Source organism: Vipera ursinii (genome assembly GCF_947247035.1).
Source record: "Vipera ursinii genome assembly, chromosome: 1".
Taxonomy (NCBI): domain Eukaryota; kingdom Metazoa; phylum Chordata; class Lepidosauria; order Squamata; family Viperidae; genus Vipera; species Vipera ursinii.
This window is the reverse complement of record NC_139512.1, coordinates 47,321,506-47,342,309: the sequence shown is the minus strand read 5'-3', so window position 1 is coordinate 47,342,309 and position 20,804 is coordinate 47,321,506. Positions and strand designations below refer to the sequence as shown.

General features: G+C 38.0%; 1 protein-coding gene across 2 annotated transcripts in view; it reads right to left on the bottom strand.

The window, feature by feature from the left end:
* The window catches only part of LOC310647824 (stonin-2-like), a 43,522-nt gene extending 23,614 nt beyond the window's left edge, over positions 1 to 19,908 (bottom strand). For both annotated transcript variants that reach the window (XM_083375363.1, XM_083375364.1), the window contains exon 1: positions 19,733 to 19,908. The gene's annotated coding sequence lies outside the window, so the exon portion shown is untranslated. The remainder of the gene's footprint in view (positions 1 to 19,732) is intronic.
* Between the last annotated feature and the right edge of the window lie 896 nt (positions 19,909 to 20,804).

The following is a 20,804-nucleotide window of genomic DNA, read 5'->3' as shown; positions in this document are numbered from 1 at the left end:
GTGGCCCGCGAAGCCATCCTGGAAACAGTGACGGAACGGCCCCCACTGCCTTGGCCCTGGCCCAGAGACCCTCCTTCCGTCACAGACCCTCAGATCTGTCCCACTCCTGCCCAGGCCCCCATAGACACCCTTGATGTGAACGATGTAGAGCTGACCATGCTCACCCAGTAGGCCAAACGCAGTCTAGCCATGCCCACCCAGTAGGCCATGCCCACCCTGGCCATACCCACCCAGCCCCCTGAGGGCAACTGCAATGCTGATGCGGCCCTCAATGAAATTGAGTTTGACACCCCTGAAGTAGACGCTTCCAGGATACTTCCCCAAAAAACGGAAGGCTGACATCCCACATTTTGGCTCCTAAGTTATTGGTATTCAGAGACAAATTGCCTCTCAGCCCAGAAATTGCCAACAACCATAATAACAAATAATCATCAAGTGAATATGCCTACTTCAGAGTATGAGAAATTGTGGCCTTTAAGATGTTGTTGAACACTAAATCTATGGCCCTCCTTCAGAGACATGCTGCCAAATATCTTGACTTATTTTCATGTAATTATATAATTTAATATCCACATCCTATTAGAAACTTATCAGAGGTAAGGTATATAAGAGGTACATAAGAGATCCACTGCATCAGTAAATGCTCCATCAGTGTATGACCAGCTAGATATTTCCACAGAACTAAGGGGGAAATACATTAAGCATGCCTCTTCAAGTTACTCAGCGGTTTTTATGTCTGGCGTCCTTAATAATTCATTATTGTTAAGACTATTTCTAGAAATACTTATAGGATAGGACTGACAGGAACAAAAAAGCATACAGAAGATGCTATCCACCTTTTATTAAAAGCTCGAAGTGAAAGCAAGTTCAGGCAAGAAACCCTTTGTATGCTACCTCTTCTGGTTCTACTTCTGATAAATAGCATAGTGCCTTCACTTTAAACTCTTACCAAGAAAAGCACAAAGAATGAGGTTTTCTCTCTCTTTTGCCAGTACCAACAAAGATATATTAACCTATTTCTCTCTGTCATATTCTAGCTGGTAGAGTAATAGGAAGTTTCGGTTCAAGTGGTAAGAGGAATGGTGTAGGATCCACCAGAGGCAGAGGAGCTACAACCTAATTTTAAGATTAATATTAAAAACTATTACTTCATAGCAGAAGATGATGACTTGAGTGATAATACATCAGTCTCATACAAAAAATAAGGTCACTACTTTCATTAGTTGCTTTAGAATCAATTTCCTTCCCAGTTAAAGGGTAGAATTTTCCATGAACATTTTTTTATCAGTTCCAAAATGAAGAATGAGGCAGACATGTCATATAATACACAATTCTGACAGTAAAACTGTTTTGTGCGTTCTTTTGAGTTAGACATGGCTCCTGCTGATTGTGTGGACAAGTAATTTTTGAGCGTGGTGTGTCATTGCCTTCTTCCTAGGGCTGAGAGAGAAGGACTGGCCCAAAACCATCCAGCTGGCTTTGTGCCTAAGATGTGATTAGAACTCACAGTTTACTGGTTTTGAACTTGGTGCTTTAATCGCTTCACCAAACTAGCTTGTGAGAGTAAACAGTTGACAAAATGACAAGAATTTAAATTTGTTATTTTTATTACAATTATGATTAATGCCTCTTAGCCATATATACTTGTGTCTGGAATGCTGCAGGACCAGACCATAGAATCATGCTGGCATCTTCAGCTGAACATTTTTTTTAAAGGTTGGGCTATGGAATTATATTTTTTTTCTTATAAAGAACAGTCAACAAATTTAAATGTCCTCAGTTAGAAGTTTTCTAATATAAACCCAATTTGACCATAAAATACAAAAGTAGGAGCCTTGAAATACTTCATAAATAATCTGCTATGCACCTGTATAGCAGAATAAGGCAGTACACAAGCAATCTGCAAACATTTTTCCCCCAATTTGGCTGTTTATTTAAAATACAGTAATTATTCCTTCCTTCAAAAATCAACTGAAGTATTTTTTTAAGCAAACTGGTCTCTCTTTTTTGGTAATACATGAGTGAAACAGAAGTTTTAATGAAATTTGTTTTTTAGCTTACTTGGCTATTATTTATTTTTCTTTCTGGATATTTTAAAATATCCCCTCACTCTCTTACAGATACACACACACACACACACACACACACACACACACACACACACAAAATCCATGTAATAGAACTAAACTAGATGAGCTTTATTAAATATTGGAATGCTTTGTTTATAACACGCTGACTTTAATAAGGTTATAAATTCTAAAAACAATAGATCTAATTTTATAGCAGTTCAGCAATGAGTCACATCATAAATAAGGTGACTGGAAGTTGTTCTTCAATGCAGGGGATGGAGCAGGGTTCCCTGGCCTTTCTGGTTTTTGGGGACCAGTAGTGGTGGGAATAGGGGATGATTCCAGGTGAGTAGTCAGCAAGTGCATGAATGTGCAGCTCCATTTGTTTTAGCAGTGGGCACGTGCGCCCATCGCTCATGCAAATGGAGTGTGCGTGCACACGCTAGCCCACTGTTGCGCAAGTGGGGATGTGCGCTTGCCTGCTGCTTCCACAGCCCACTTGCAAACAGCTCACAGCCCACTAGTGGGCTGCAGCCTGAGGGTTGGGGACCCCTGGGATAGAGGACATTCCCAGTAGAATTAACATATGGAAGAGACTGAGGCCAGAGTCTTTTATCTGCAAGCATATAAACTATACATCAGGCTTTCATGCTACACAATATATTGTAGTCAGTGACTGGGTTCATGCATCATATTAATCTATGCTTCTTTTATTGTAGTTGAATAAATTACAGTGGACTCATATATAACTCTAAAGCATAAATTGTGATTTATAATCAACTAGATTATAAAATATGCTAAGCCTAAAAGAACACATTTGGTGGCTTGGCATAACATACTGTATGATGGACCACTTGGACACAAGAGCCTTACTACATTATTTGTCTGTGTCGCTGTCTCACACAAAGTTGCCTAAAATGCTAAGCTGTAACTTATTTGTTGCATTAAAACACTAGTTTTCTCCAAGGTAATTCTGAAGTTTCAAAGACTGTCATTTTCTTCCTCTCAGTACTCAAAATAACAGTATGGTTTTTTTTAGTCTGGAAAGTGCCTTTTCCTCCTAGATTCTTCGGTACAATGCAGTTAATATTGCATGAAGAAGAAATTGCAGACAGTGAGAAAAACTACCTGCACAAGATCTTTTGAGATAATAAACAGTTATGCTTTTCTCAGTCAGGGTTAACCATAATCTTGTGGTAGAGACAGACAAAGCAACTATATTTAATCTGTAGACAGCAAGCTAGAATTTAAGAAGGGCCATTCAAGTAACACTGAATTAAAACTGAACCAAAAATAAACCACTCTGGCAACTTGAAAGTAAATCTGGCAACAAATTAGGTCTCTATTTGTCTTCACCCCACTTTGACCAGAATAACGGCCTGATGGCACTCCAACTGAGGGATCATGAAATAACCCATGCTACTTCAGTGCAGTCCATATTCCCCTTCTTTGGAAATGGGTGACCCTGGGGTTTCCACAAACACAGCAATCTTTTTTTAGTTACTGAAATCATTTTCAGGCCAGACATCAAGACTCCAAACAAAAGCAAAAAAATAAAAATAATGTAGGTGCAGTTCCCTTAACAAGAACACTATTCATACAGTGACCTTCTGGAGTAAAGAGGACCGTCTTTCTTTTCTCTTTGAGATCACTCAGTGACCGATCCTCCTGTCAAGGAAATAAACAACCATTCATAACAAAGCTTCAAATGCGAACACAACTGCAAACAATTGCAGGAAATTAACAGAAGCCAATATTGCTTTGTTCTTTCAGATGTCCTTTCTCTTCTGTTCGTTCCCTTTGCATATGTGCAGAGATGGACAAAATTCATGGGGTTACCGGTGGTCACAGAAATCCAGGAAATGGAATTAGCAAGAGGTCAGAGCACTGTTTCCTTTCTACAGGTTTTTTTTGTGCTCATTACCTGCTGTTGCAATGCAGGGACAGAAGGAACTAAAGTCTAAACTAAGCATTAAGGTTGCATTTTCAGAGGAAAGGCTAACAAGTAAGACAACTACACAGTCAACAATGAGCAGTGGTATGATAATAAAACATAATAATAATTTTGGGATTGCATTCCAGCCTTGGTGGAGCAGTGGGCTAATGGCTTAAGTAACACCAGCTGCCTGCAATTACTGCAGGTTCGCATCCCACCAGGCTCAAGGTTGACTCAGCCTTCCATCCTTCCGAGGTAGGTAAAATGAGGACCCAGATTGTTGGGGGCAATAAGCTGACTTTGTAATAATGCCGCTTGGGGTGTGTGTGAAAGCCCTAATAAGCAGGCATATACATAGAATGAAGGCTACTGCTAAGCTTGTAAGCCGCCCTGAGTCTTCGGAGAAGGGCGGGATATAAATGGAATTAAAATAAATAAAAAATAAAAATAAATATCCCCAAAGTATCCGCTTTTAGGGGGAACTAGGGAATTTCTTGTTTCTTAATTTATAAAGCTGGGCTAATTCTGAGTTATAATAACCCATGGGTTTTCATTTTATTTGTTTGCAAGTGAGTGTTTTTCAGTGCTAAAATTCTTTAGCCTTACCAGTAAAACTTTAGTGAGCCATTCAAAGTATTGACATACTACAACTGAATGTTCCAATCAATCTTTTCCTTATTTTTTTCAGGCACAAATCTACAGCGCAGATAACTCCAGTTTATACAAATTGACTCCAAATAGTTCTGGACATTTTAAATATCTAACTCTTTGTCCTGCTCTAGAATATTTGTAAGACTGTGATTGCAACCACTGATTCATAATGTGCTCTTTTCCATAGGTAGTATGTCCCATGGTGTTAGGATTTGAGAGCACATACACTTTTTTGTCTGTGATTTGCAAGACTACCTTATTATCCACACAACTCAAGACAGCATACAAAGACAATTTTAAAAACCCCACATCATCTTAATAAGCTTAAAAAAACAATAACCTTATATTTGGCCTGGCAGGAAATATAGAACCATCATGATTAAGAGTTAGTTGACGTTTTAGACCTATTATAGGCTTCTGCTGCCTGAAATGAAGAAAACAACCATTATGTCTTCTCATGAGTGATCTGTGCACATCAGTCTGTATTATGATTCCATTTTAATCACTTATTTGTTATGATTGCACAACACCTCAGTGGCTATGTCATCTGGGAAAAAGATGTGGCTAATTTAAAGAGCTATAGACAGGTCCCCACATGCTATAAAGCACTCTTTGAACTGAATCTACTCTATTAAATGCTATTTTTAAGAATATGCATTCTTTCACAGAAGATTAAACTTTAAAAAGAGCACAACAGATTTCCCCCCCAAAAATAGATTGTAGTAAAATGTATACTTGGCAAATAAGGTCAATTCCAAAAGTGCTTTCAGAGTAACAATATGTATTCAATAAAGAGGTTTGATATGCTAGAGAAATCAGTACCCACGCAGTCCTCCTATTAGTTACCAATTTACCTTCCTAAGAAGGTAAATGCAGAACGCAAGTCTTCAAAACAGATATTTTGGCTAGGTTCATCTGGCTGCAAACAGTGACTTGAAAAATCTTCTTACCTAAACTGCCATATAACCCTAGAAAAACTTTATCTCAAGAACATTCCCTTCCAAGTAATATATGCTAAGAATGTTATTCCATCACACTTAAATCTGACCCTCCATCCCCCAGTTTTGCGTTAGCTTTTTTATAGTCACAAAGATTATGCTTAACTGAAAAACAACATATAATACAGAAGGAAAAGAACCCTTAACCTGTTGCTATAGCAGCAAAGCAAACAGAAATTTACGGCAGAGTCTATTGTTTGCTCTATGAGCCAATCAATTTGAAATCTCTGTCCAACACAAGGTGTCGCTTAATGAAGCACAATTGTGTGTGGTTACTCCTTTCACAAAAGGCTATGTTTAATTATTTCCTACTGTGAGTACTTCACAGTTTATTAGATTCAAATCCAGAAATGTACTCAATTTACATATTGTTCTGGAATTCCTTAGTGTCAATGTATAATATGAGAAATAAATTTGTTTCATTGTTAACAACAAAGTACAGAGGATCATTCTTGTAGCAGAATATCCCCTTCCTACGTGTAGATCTCAACAGCTGCAGCTGAAAAAGGACAAGAGGTTACCATGGGGTAGCTATGTACTTCGTGTTGTTTTTCTTTTCTGCAAGACTGCCTTGTTACATGCAAAAATCTTTATACTTACAAATGAGGTCAATTTCAATCACATATAATATTGGCTAAAATCACATTAATATTAGCTAAAAACAAAAATACTCCTTAATAGTAGACTTCATTTGTTTAAATCATCTGGAAAATAATAAAAAAACAAATGTCATACAATGGCCCAGTAGCAAGTAACTGAGATTCTGTTGTATACTAAATGGAATGTGTATTACAACTTTTGATTTCAATAAGCTATCATAGACCATCATAATCCATATAAGCCTAATCCATATGAGACCTGTAATATTTCCTATGATTCCAGAGTTATTTTTGCTTCATAAGAGATGATTTGAGAATAGTTAATAGATTGATGTTTATTTTTTGAATAACTCTTGCTTCTGTTTGTAATTTCAAAATTTTCAGATAGGAAGGATAAAATGGATTGGTTTTGCATATCTATGTAGGTATCCCATGAAGAGGAGCAAGGTAGTGCAAGTGCCAAAACATATTTTGCAATATTGTGGTACAATATTTGTGTGAGATGTTTTGATACAAGTATGAAAGGGTGGCACTTGCATCATTGATGTTGCAATGCATTTTTGCATCATCACAATTAGGCATGGATGGCTATATATGCTTAGATAGGCAGACAGTTAAATAAGTCTCAGTCTAAGGTTGACTCAGCCTTCCATCCTTCCGAGGTCGGTAAAATGAGAATCCAGATTGTTGGGGACAATAGGCTGACTCTGTAAACTGCTTAGAGAGGGCTGTAAAGCACTGTGAAGCGGTATATAACACTAAGTGCTATTCCTATTGCTAATGTGGAAGCACAGGAAGTAGACACACCTTTGATTCCAAATGTGACAATGGAAAGAGAATAGATAATGGGTTGATCCAACAACTGAATAAGGGGAAATTCTGAAGTTAATAAGGAAATGCCAAGCTTCAATCCCTGAACACATTTCTTCTTCTTCTTTGTTGTTGTTGTTAGTTGCGAAGTCATGTCCGACCCATCGCGACCCTATGGACAATGTTCCTCCAGGCCTTCCTGTCCTCTACCATCTTCTGGAGTCCATCTAAGCTCACGCCTACTGCTTCAATGACTCCATCCAGCCACCTCATTCTCTGTCGTCCCCTTCTTCTCTTGCCCTCAATCTTTCCCAGCATTAGGCTCTTCTCCAGTGAGTCCTTCCTTCTCATTAGGTGGCCAAAGTATTTGAGTTTTAGCTTCAGGATCTGGCCTTCTAAAGAGCAGTCAGGGTTGATCTCCTCTAGGACTGACCGGTTTGATCGCCTTGCAGTCCAAGGGACTCGCAGGAGTCTTCTCCAGCACCATAGTTCAAAGGCTTCAATTCTTTGGCGCTCAGCCTTTCTTATGGTCCAGCTTTCACTGCCATACATTGCAACTGGGAAGACCATAGCCTTGACTATACGCACTTTTGTTGACAGGATGATGTCTCTGCTTTTCAGTGTGCTGTCTAGATTTGTCATGGCTTTCCTCCCAAGGAGCAAGCGTCTTTTAATTTCTTGGCTACAGTCCCCATCTGCAGTGATCTTGGAGCCCAGGAAAATAAAATCTGTCACTACCTCCATTTCCTCCCCATCTATTTGCCAGGAATTGAGAGGGCCGGATGCCATGATCTTGGTTTTCCTAATGTTAAGTTTCAACCCAACTTTTGCACTCTCCTTCTTCACCCGCAACACGAGGCTCTTTAGTTCTTCTTCACTTTCTGCCATTAGAGTGGTATCATCTGCATATCTTAGGTTGTTGATGTTTCTTCCGGCAATCTTAATTCCAACTTTTGATTCATCTAGCCCTGCATTTCTCATGATGTGCTCTGCATATAAGTTAAATAGGCAAGGCGACAGTATACAGCCTTGCCGGACTCCTTTCCCAATTTTGAACCAGTCAGTGGTTCCGTGTCCAGTTCTCACTGTTGCTTCTTGGCCCGCATATAGGTTTCTCAAGAGACAAATAAGATGGTCTGGTATGCCCATCTCTTTAAGGACTTGCCAGAGTTTCTTATGATCCACACAATCAAAGGCTTTAGCATAGTCAATGAAGCAGAAGTAGATGTTTTTCTGGAACTCTCTAGCTTTCTCCATGATCCAGCGTATGTTAGCAATTTGATCTCTAGTTCCTCTGCCTCTTCGAAATCCTGCCTGTACTTCTGGTAGTTCTCGATCCACATACTGCTGGAGTCTAGCTTGTAGAATTTTAAGCATAACTTTACTAGCATGAGAAATGAGTGCAATGGTGCGATAGTTTGAACATTCTTTGGCACTAACACAGTCTTGTATTCTTATGGTTCTTCTCCTGATATTCAATGATTTGTACCTTTTAATATTAGATATCGAAGGAATTTGTGCCAAGGACAATGCCATTATCACCATTGTTAATATAAAGCCATAGTGAAGAAACGATCGTGACTGATGATGTAGTCTGAATTAAAAAATGAGTTGCAGAGAACAATTTATGAATTATACACATTTTTTTTATTAAAATGTTGGCAACAGTGACTGGAAATTCCAAACAAAAAAGATAATAGTAGTATCTAACTGAGGGTAATAAACAAAAAAGATATAGTAGTATCTAACTGATAAAAGCTGGCTCACATTTTTCCTGTTCTTCTTAAAAGAACAGGAAAAGTAAAAATACTATTTCCTTTGTGCCCAAATTTCAGAACTAAACTGGATTCCAAACAAGCTTTTCACTATCTGAGTTCTTTACAACAGAGATGGATTTATTTATTTTGCCCTATAAAAGTCATTTTTACAAAAGTAAATAAAGTAGAATATAATTTGCTATTTCTAAGTGCCATTACTACTACCAATTGCATAACAATTGTTTCTACAGATAAAATAAATTATTTATTTTTATTTTATAGATAAAAAAATAATTTTAAATATTTGTTTGTTTGTTTATAAATGTATTTTCCACTCATACATTTAATAAATAAATGTAACTAAAGGACCCTGGGTAGCTTACAGCATAAAACATTAAAATCGCAATATATAAATATATATTCTACTCAATTGTTTTTCAGTTTGCTAAGTGCAAATTCCAAAATTCTGGAATGCTTGGGCTAGTCTTTTTCCCATGCTTCAAGTCAGAGCAGAAAGTCTTATAGATCAGCATTCCTGAGAATATTTTATTCCTTGTGTCTGGCCAGGACTTGACCCTGTAGGCTCTAAAATGATTGCAAAATGAATAAATCCTTTCCTCTTTTGCAATGTACCTGGAATCAAGTATCACATTTTATCAAGGACAAGTATTTTATTTTGCAGAGGCACCCACGTATGAACAACAAATTGGATCATTATTAGGAGAAAGGAAAGATATTTTTCATTGTCAACAAATAGCTAAATGCAGGGCCAGTCTGCCCTACAGAGCTTTCAGTTACGGTATCTTTCCAGCAGAAAACAAGAAAAGAACAAGACAAACATTGTATAAATAACAATGTTGGTAGATGAATTATTGTCAAATTATTATTGGTTTCCATAACTAATACGCATACTTTGCATTTCATGCAACTATCCATTATAACCCATAATGTGGATTTTCTCAGCAAGGGGACCTTTAAACATTTCCATGGAAGTATGGTAGTTGTTTTCCTGCAAGCTATTTTCACTGGACTTGAGGAACATGTAAATGATCTGACTGCCTGGTAGGGTGCCAGTTCTGTGGCTGGATCGTGCTCAAGCAGCTCATATGACTGGGTTTACCAAAACTGAGTAACTCTGAAACCTAAAAGCCATAGTTAGAGTTAGTTTTTTTTAACATGATAATAAGCTTATGAAGTCAACATAAATTCACTTTTTGGAAGGATTTTCCAGTATTTCTTTTATTCACACATACTTACATAATTACAGTTAAAAAGGTAAAATTGATGCAAAGAAAACAAAAAGAAAAAAGAGAAAAAGTTCAGACAAGAAGAAATAGAAAAGAAACAAGAGATAAGAAAAGAGAAATAAAATAAATATAATGTATAAAAAAGAGCTTTCCTCTTTATCACAAGTATAAACAATTTTAATAAGTTATCACCTTTTTAAAAAATACAATAAATGATCTCTTCTCATATCTCATCTCTTAGCTATAAATAAAACTCTAAAAGCTCATTGTTCAGTCCTGATCAGCAAAATTCCACTTGGGGTTACACCAGAGACAACACCACGTCTAATTTAACTGTGATCAAATAAAATAATTTATATTCCTTCCAATTTTAACTATCTCGATCTTTAATTCCTTTCAATAATATCCTAGAATTTGATTTCATTTTTTTCCTTTGTCTCGTCTCACAAAATATTTCAAAACTTTAACAAGCCTCTTTCATAAATCCAATATGGAAAAGTTATTTGGGTCACTTTTTTAGTTTGTTACTTGTATAGAACTTTTAATTACTAAGACATCAACTGGTTTAGTTTGTATATCCCATGTAGCTTCTTTTTCCTTATCATTCTTGTGACCTGATTTTTAAATCAGTATCAGTCTTGTCCGGTAAAACATGTTCTTTTTCTTCTATATCTTCTTTTAAATACAGCCTGTCTATAATGGCAGACACTTAAAATAAAATTCTAGGCCCATTATTCACACCTGGAATACTGCATCCAGTTTTGGTCACCACAATGTAAAAAAGATGTTGAGACTCTAGAAAGAGTACAGAGAAGAGCAACAAAGATGATTAGAGGTCTGGAGACTAAAACATACAAGGAACGGCTGCTGGAATTGGGTATGTGTAGTTTAATGAAGAGAAGGGTGAGGGTTGACATGATAGCAGTGTTCCAATATCTCAGGGGCTGCCACAAAGAAGAGGGAGTCAAGCTATTCTCCAAAGCACCTGAAAGCAGGACAAGAAGCAACAGATGGAAACTAGTCAAGGAGAGAAGCAACCTAGAACTAAGGAGAAACTTCCTGACAGTTAGAACAATTAACCAGTGGAACAACCTGCCTCCATAAGTGGTGAATGCTCCAACACTGGAGGTTTTTAAGAAGAGACTGGCCAGCCATTTGTCTGACATGGTATAGGGCTTCCTGCCTGAGCAGGGGGTTTATTTATTATTCATTTATTTATTAATTTAATTTGTATACCGCCCTCCTCCTGAAGGACTCAGGGCGGTGAACAGGGCAATACATAATAAAAACAAGATACAAAAATTAAAAAGTAATTAAACAGCAATGCCCGTAATAACTTAGTACAGATTAAAAGTTAAGACCAATTTATAAAACCCAACCCCATCCCATCAGGTCAGGCCAGCTTGTTCAAAAAGGTAGGTTTTAAGATCGCACCGGAAGGAGCGGAGATCAGGCACCATCCGGAGCTCGACCGGAAGGTGGTTCCATAAATCCGGCGTGCCCACAAAGTACGCCCTCCCCCTGGGGGCCACCAGTTGGCATTCTTTGACCGGTGGCACCCTGAGGAGGCCCTCTCTGTGGGAGCGTACTGGGCGGAGGGAAGTTGATGCCGGTCACAGGTGCTCCCCAAGGTATTCCGGACCCATGCCATGTAGGGCTTTGTAGGTCATTACTAACACCTTGAACCTCACCCGGAAGACAACTGGAAGCCAATGCAGCTTGTGGAGGTGTGACATGGGAGTGTCGGGAAACTCCCAACACAACTCTCGCGGCTGCATTCTGTACCAGTTGGAGCCTCCGAGTGGTCTTCAAGGTTAGCCCCATGTAGAGAGCATTGCAGTAGTCCAGACGAGAGGTCACGAGCGTGTGAATGACCGTACATAAGGCATCCCGGTCTAGATAGGGCCGCAACTGGCGCACCAGGCAGACCTGGGCGAAGGCCCCCCTAGTCACAGCTACTATATGGTCTTCTAGGGAAAGCTGTGAATCTAGGAGGACTCCCAAGTTGCGAGCCCTATCTACAGGGGGTAATAACTCACCCCCCATAGACTAGATGGACTAGTCTATCTCCTAGGTCCCTTCCAAATTATAATTATTATATTGTCCAATAACAAAAGTATGTTGTTCCAATCTTTATTAGTAAGTGAAATTTAAGTATTCTCCTCATTTAATTATAATCTTTACCTCTTTCTGTTTCTCTCTAGTGTCCAACAATCAAAGTCCCATCCTATTTTTTCCAAGAATTCAAAACAACAAGCATTCTCCCATGGAAAAGATTCTAATAATTAATTTCATAATCTTATTTCAAATCCTAGTCCATTTACAACTTTCCAAAACCAGTGTCCTAATCATCTTTTTGCTCTTTATTTTTTAAAAATGAAAGTCCTTAAGCTTGTATGTAAAACTTCTTTCATCAAGGATTGAGGAAACTCATTTAGTATTATAAAACTTGTCATTTTGAAGGTTCTTAATGGCTTCTCTTTATCTGTAAATTAATTATATCACAATGTGATTGCAAAAGCCTCAGTTCCTGCAGTCTACTCCTGAGGAGCAGCTGTCCAAAGTGCAAGTGGAATGACCTCACAATCATTTTTCCAGAGGGACTGCACCAGCCAGATTTCACCTTCTGGCCATTAGTTTCTGCCACAGTACCATCTTCACTCCTTTGGGGAGGTTTAGTTCACCATGAATACTCAAGGGAAGTCAGGATTTTCCAGTATTTCTTTATGTATATGGTTATAATTAATTTCTATTTTGCTCAAGCCATATTTTGACGTTCTCAAGGTGCAATTTCAATTTCAGTGTATCGATGGCAACTACACCGTACCACAGTTGTGTTAATTAATCTTTTTATTGTTGATAAAAAGACATATTGTTCAATAAATATACATGCATATATTAAATAATAAATATACATACATTTACTGATAGTTTTAAAATATTTCTATAAGAGTTGAGCTAATCTAATTATCCACAAGTAATTTTAAGTAATTTTACTTTAAGTAATTTTACATCTATTCACACACACACACACACACACACACACACAGAGGCTCTTATGTTTTCTCTACTAAACAAATCAGAACACCAAAACTGTATGAGATGTATGAGTAATTCATCTACATCAGAGGATGAGAAATAAGAATTCAAACTTACAAATCCACAGGCATTTATGTTCAAAAAACCACAAGAACACAAATTCAAAGCTCACCTCAGACTTTTCATGATAATGATAATAGCAAAGGAACAGGTAAGAGATGTGCACCGTTTCCAAGTCAGAGATGAAATTTCCACAGATTTGTCGGTGGCCCAAACACTCATAGCTACTTCATTTTGGTAGGATTGAGTTAGAGGTGGTTCCAGCCAAACCTACACTTACACAGTATCCAGGCATTGGGACACAACCTTAACAGTGTCATCTGATATAATTAGGAATAAAAAAGGTAAAGGTAAAGGTTCCCCTGCACATGCGTGCTAGTCGTTTCCGACTCTAGGGGCCAGTGCTCATCTCCGTTTCAAAGCTGAAGAACCAGCGCTTGTCTGAGGACGTCTTCGTGGTCATGTGGCCGGCATGACTAAATGCCAAAGGCATCTAATAATTAGGAATACCAAGGTATAATTGGAAATGATCAATGTATTAATGATACCGAATCCCTACTGGTAGATGATCTTGCCCAGAGGTTTTGTTTAGGTGTTGAAAGTGAGGAGACACATAGCAGATCCTGAAGCATCCCTCAAAGAAGGGACCTAGGGAGTCATCCCTCCCCTTCAACCAATATTGTAGAATAGATCATCTATAAAAAACAAGTAGCAAGGTTTCAGTACTACGTACATAGTACTAAATCTTGGTCTGACACCATTTCCTTCAGAATTCTTTTTCATTAACTGCTTTGAGAGCTCAGTGATATATTACATATTAGATAATGATATATTAGATAAATAGCAACATGCTATTGCTCCATGAATTTCTTTATAAATAAGGTACATGTAGGTATGAAGATCTATGCTGACCACAGGGATATACATTTGCCAGTTTGAGAGAAAGCAGTCTTTCTTGAATTAGGGTTTAATACATCAAAAGTGAATCGCACGAATATATCCCTCAAGAGTTAATTTTATATGTTTCAATACCCAAACTTGTAAGGGAAGCATTTCTTACTATAATGTTATTGAAGCCCACACTGATAGCTGGATAGCTGAACTAAACTTTAATTAGTGCTACCTGAAACATACCTCTAAATTCTCTAAAAATGGGGAAAATTCAATAATACATAAAGTACTGACTCTCCTCTCCCGTTCTCTTTTCTCCTTTACCTTTATTTTCTCCAAAACTCCCCAAAGAAAATTTGATAGAATTTGGGGAAAAGAATTGTTCTTCCAATGGTGGGAATTAACATGCCCCATAATCTGGAACAAGGGCTAACATGACCCATAATCTGGAACAAGAAGAACTGGTTTTCTCTTCTGTGTGACAACTCTGCAATATTTGAAGAATGCTATCATAACCCCAGTGATCTTTTTCAGTATCAGACAGGAAAAGGTCTTTCAGTCTCTTTTCATAATATCTAAAAGGGCCTGACCATCTGATGGCCTGTATCTTTACCTATTTCTCAGAATCATTCTTAATGTGCGATTCCCAGGACACAGTACCTGAGGTCAAATATGATCAAAGCTGAATAAGGTTGAATAATTTCTTCCCTTGATTTAGAAGAAAGCTTTATGTGTAGTTATTACAATTTCATCTAGCCTACACTTAAGTGACATGCTTATTAGGAAGGTATCATATCAAATGATTTGTTAAAGCCAATATAATAATATGTAGAATATTTCCATAATCTATTAAGAAAGTTATCTGAACAAAGCAAAATATAGTTCATGAATGAAATCAAATATACGTGTCCTAAGATAATGTTGCAGGATCCAATCTGGGTCAGTGACCAACCCATACTGGATCCTGCAAAATGTAATTTGTCAAACTTTTGGCCTGTGATTTCTAGTGGGAAAAATAATTGCAGTGTATTTTGACAATAAATCTCTTCATGAAATCCTCTTGCATATTTCTAGTTATGGCCTATAGATTGATGAATTTTCCTATACATTATTTTTGAAAACACTCCACTCATCTTGCCCTTCAGTTCTTCAGGATTTGACAAGGATAATATATAAGGGTGCAATTAATCTGATCTGACATTTAAATTCATTTAAACTGAAGAAATATTCCCCAGCCATATTTCTATCAGTTTGAAGCTTCAACCCTGCCCTTTTTCTGGCTCTTCAGTTTCCTGGTTTATATATTTTTGCTGTTGGATAAAACTAAGAAAATATGAGCTGTTTGTGTTTTTCATTGTAATATATTAATATTTATCTATTTTCATTAAACAGCTGTTATATTTCCCTTTTTATTTTCTTTTTATTTTGAACACTTCTACAAAACACTTTTTGTTCCTCTTAACATCCTGGATTAACCTTGGCTAATTTAACCACTTTTACTTTCCTAGCATCAGTTCTACAATTCTGGCCTATCATTTCTTAAAGGAGAAAAAAATTGGGAAAAAAACAGAGACAAAAAAATTAAAGTCACAAGCAATTATTATATATTTTAAGTTATACAGTCCAGTCAACATTTAATAAATTTTAACTAAAGGAACCTATTTTCCTATCTATACCACTCACAATTTTTCAACAGACTGTGACTAATTGGACTTATCCATTTCTCATATACAGAACTGAAAACTTTTGGTTTTTCACCAATGACTTACTCTGCAATAGCCTTTTTGCATTATTTCTCTATTTTTAAAAGTAATGTTTTCATGGTATGTTTAATTTCACAGAGTAAGTACAATTCACTCACAAACACTAGCACTCCATGCATTTTGGCTGAACACTGTTGTTGTGGTTTCCAGATCACTGTCCCAGTGAGAAAAGAGGCTGGCTTCTAATTCTGATAGTACAGTGAGTTTTAAATGTACTCTGAATGTGAGGGGGGAAAGGATGAGTACAAATACATTGCAGTGATCCAGAACATCAGAAAAAAAGGAAACACAACCTCTTTCAACAAAATGGATACTCATACAACTTTATCAAAAAATGCCTGACCACTCACTTCATTACATCACAACACTACCATACATCACAAACATCTCAAAAACAAGTAACAGACTATTACAACCAGACAGCATTGCCGTACCACACAAAGCCCTCCTAAACATTTTAAGTAAACCAAATGACCTAGTAGTCCAAGAAGAAACAGGAGCCATCTACAATATACTGTGTAAGGATTGCCACTACCGTATGTAGGCAGACAGGCAGAAGACTAACAGTGTATCTATGAACACCAAGCAGATACATCGACAGAATCAACTATTGTTTCAACTGGAAAGTATTGTAAATCCAAAACACTAAGAAACTCCTGGAAGCTTGGCATTCAGCCATCAATAGACACATAAGAGATAAACCAATTTTATATACCATTCAAGAGAGACATACAAGCTAAGAAAGAATAAAAAACCAGAACATATCATCTCCTGCAGCTATCACCAAGTTAAATAGAGATTAACACCAAGCAAACAATCAAGCAGAAAATAATATCCTAATCAAGGAGAAAACTACATTTTTGCCAAAACTGCAGACTACTGTATACAAACAGGAAGCAAACCACTCACTTGCACTGATGATATTATCTAGTTGGGTAAGAGACCACCAAATACTCTATTAAATAGAATAGACCATTTCACACAGAATATGGTTGGAGGACCGAATTGTTGAAAATTCAGTTCTAGTTCCAGAAGCATTGGTTCTCTGGGCTTCTAATTGACCACTAGGTGCAAAAGACTAGTAAGAAGTCTTTGTTTTTGCTCTGATTTCTTTCGTTCTTCTCCCTTTTCCCCAACAAGAAGAAACAATGCTCAAAACAATGCTCAATGCTCAAAAGTACATGCTTTCTATCATACATTATTTGTTGTTTGGGGTCTTAAGCATCTGACTTTAGATGCTTTTAATAAACTTGGTTCTACTTGCACATGTAACCCATTGCTTACAACACCTCATCCATCCTCAAGCCTGCTGACATCAGTGAGATAGGTCCAGTACTCTCCTCTTTCTCCATGTAATGATATCAGGCAACATCTAAAGAGAGAAGCTATTCAGAATACTCAGAACACTTTGAAATGGTGGCTTCCCATTTCATCCATCCTTCACCTTAGATGAGGGCAGTGCTTTTTTTGTAAAAGAAAAAGGTGCCGGAACTCACACATGTCATACAACCCGCCTTGCCTACCCTACAAGGTTCCATCCAAAAAAGGTGCCGGAACTCCGTTCTGAGTGTTCTATGACACACCCACAAAAAAAGCCCTGGATGAGGGTATGTAGTTCACTGGAAATTCGATGTATTCAATAAGATTATGAAGCTGTCCCAAGCTTTATAATTAGGTTAGAGAAAACTGGTAGGCAAACACTGTCCTGCAAGTGGGAAGTTCTCCTTCCTGTTTCAAGCACCAGAAACTTATGATGACAATTTATAATTGTCATAATAACTAAAAGAAGAGAGGGGGAACATATGAAGTGTGGAACTTCAATCCTTTATGTCCATTCTACTGATAAGATTATACAAGAGATAGAATAGAAGCAAGACACTTCCACTGCATATCCATAGACATAAATTATGGAAATGTCTGTCCATTTTATCTCCAGAAATTTTTTTCTTAATATCTCTTAATGTTTATTCTTAATGTCTCTTAATGCTCTTAAGCTTGCATTGTAAACATACATTTATACAAGAAAATGCAAAACAAAAGAAGAAAAAAGATGGCAGAGATAGCAAACCCAGATGAGAACAAAGAAAAAGAAGAAAAGGAGATTTCAGTTATGCTCACCAACAACCCTTACTTGAATCTTGGGTGTGTATGTGTAGAACTGCATGCAGACTGGGGAATTCTGGAGGATGAAATCCACACACCTTAAAGCTTCCAAGACTGAGATACTGTGCTAGATGGTATCTTCTCTGTGTACATACTCAGAGCTCTCTCCCATCACTTGAGCCCTAATCCAGAAGTCTTTCATGTGTGAAGCTTGTACCCCACTTCTGCTTTCCCTAAGGTTCATTAAACCTACTACCGATGGCTCTTTCTACAGTAATGTGCTTGTGGCTACCACACATACAGCTGAGGGGAAAAAATTACTCCATCACTGCTTTTCCTCCGATATCCCTCCACTTCAATATGTGATACGACCAAATGCAAATAGATGGTGCTTAATATACAGTATATCATTTCTGGGTTTGGGGAGTGGGGTTAAAATAAAGCTTATAGAACTACAAGTGTTCCACAAATGCATTCACCATGTAAAAGCAGACTTCTAGTCCAAAAGACAGAGAAGGAACTTCCCAGAAGAAGTATGTTATAAAGACCACTAATTGTAGCATTAACTTTTTTATGTTCAACTTCAGTAGACACATTCTGTACTAGCCCAATACTTTTACGTGTCTTTAAGTGGCCACAGAGTTCTCTTGTGCAATAAACTGTGACCTATTCAAAAGGCAACTGAAATAAGCCTGAAGATTCTTTGGGTGCGGTGGTTATTGGATAGAGACCAATTATTAAACACTATTTGGCACTTGTCCAGCCAAAGAGAAAAGAAAAGAAATAAATGCAATTTTACCTAGAATATCATACAATTATATCAAAATTATTCACTTAGCAACTTATAAAATTAAAGTCTTGGCTTTAAGGTAAGAGCAGGAAAAATTTATTTTCTTCAAATATTACTAAAACCAAGATTTGTTTTCCTCAATGCCATATCAATCAATTAGTTGAATGTAAGCCTGCATTTTTTAGACTATAGAACTGATTATTTTTCAGATAACCCCCTTTTCTCTGACAGATTATTAGATTTAATATTACCATAATAGGTATGTATTTTAGTGCAGGTCATTCATATGTCTCGTTATCTTTATCCCAGCAGCACCTTTTAGTGTTGAATGTCTAATTTGCAAAAAAAGTGGAACAGAAGGTGGAATGAAACTCTTTTTTTAAAAAAGGTTGTAATAATCAGTGGAGGATTTTACAAAAGCATGTTTAATTCATGAAAATGCAATTCACTGTAATTTTTCTTATAAACTGGTAAAACAAACCAAAATACCGTAAAGAAATACACCTGTCACTATTTTTAGATGCTGACATGCTTTATGGAGCATTTTGTTGTTTATTTTAAGAAAACCGTAACAAACAGAAACCCTGGCATATCTCCAAGTAAGAAGCTTATCCTTTTTCGCCATTCAGCAAGTTGCTAAAAGCATAAGCATTTCTTCTTCAAATGAGGAGTGAACTCTTCCCTGCTGAACCCATTCTGTGTGCAGCTAGGTGTATGAGCCGACTTTTACAAAAGTTAGGACCAAAAGAAGCAGGTTTGCCAAGGTGTAGATGCAGGCAGAGGGCAGCCAGTCTCATCCCTCTAGGCTCAAATCACCAGTTCAAGCACATGCTCCTTACGCCACCTTAGTGTTCTCAGGTTACACATGCAGTTAAACCTTCAGCACCAGAGTTTCAAAGATATCACAAGCTCAATCTCCACCCCCCCACTTGCCCCATCCAGCATTTGCTTCTGTTTTTGCCTTACTACCCATTTAAAACTTGCTAGCCTCCTTCCCAAAGCTAAAATGAAAGAAATACCTTGTGGCACTCAGGAGAAGGTGCTGTGTGTTTGCTAGTTGAGTAAGCGCATATTTGAATGCCTGCCGGGCCGAGGCTTCCCTTTGCATCACTGGGACTGTGGGAGTGGTGTGGGGCGGTATGCATTATGCATGCTTGAGCAGGAGCTGTGGCTGTTTGCTTGCCTCAGTCAGCCCAGCTCATTTGGTGTGGGCAGGGCATAAGTGGGAAGGGTGGGGGGAAGCAGGGAGAGAACTTAGCAGGTTACTTGCAAATCAAACAAGGCACACCCAGGGAGGAAGGAAAAGAGAGAGAGAGACTCAAAAGAAAATATGCAGTTTAATACCTTCAAATACTTGGAATTGGCTAATGATTTCTGTGGTGGGGGAGGAAAGGAAGTCATACCTGAAGGGGGAGGCACAAAGGACAGGGCCATCGAGGCATCATTTGTTTTTTTAATAATTGCTTGCAGACACAGTTACCCTATTGTGAAATATATCTGAACTATAGATAGAGATCATTTCTGGGATGAACAATCTTGCTTGGGTTTTTTTTAATGAAGAACTAATTCAGATTTTTTTAAAAAAACAACAACAAAACCTAAAGTCTTAAATAGCCAGTTTTATTTATCTTCATTATTATTAAACCCAAGCATGTTTTGGATGACACAAACTGGTGATAAATCCTCTTTTGACAATCTGACAATTTTATATTCCATGAGTGACTAGGTCAGGCATGTCCAAAGTCCGGCCCGCGGGCCATTTGCGGCCCGCGGGGCGGTTTAATCCGGCCCTCTAACAGCCCTCCCTGCTCTGTGCAAATGCGGCCCTCCCTTCTGATTGAGGGTGGCAAGCAGAAGACTGTCTGCCGCAGGAGGGCGGTGAGAGGGCCGCATCCTGACGTCACTGCCCAAACTTGGAAGACGAGCGGCGCAGGCGCGGGGCGGGCCTGGCGGGACTCACTGCCCTACTACAAGTGCATCAAGTTCGCGCTCTCGCCGTCCTCCGTCTCCTCCTTTCCCGGAGGTAAAGCTAACAACTGCGGCTGCTTGCTGCTGCTGCTGCTGCTCCTCCTCCTGCCGTATTGACTCTCT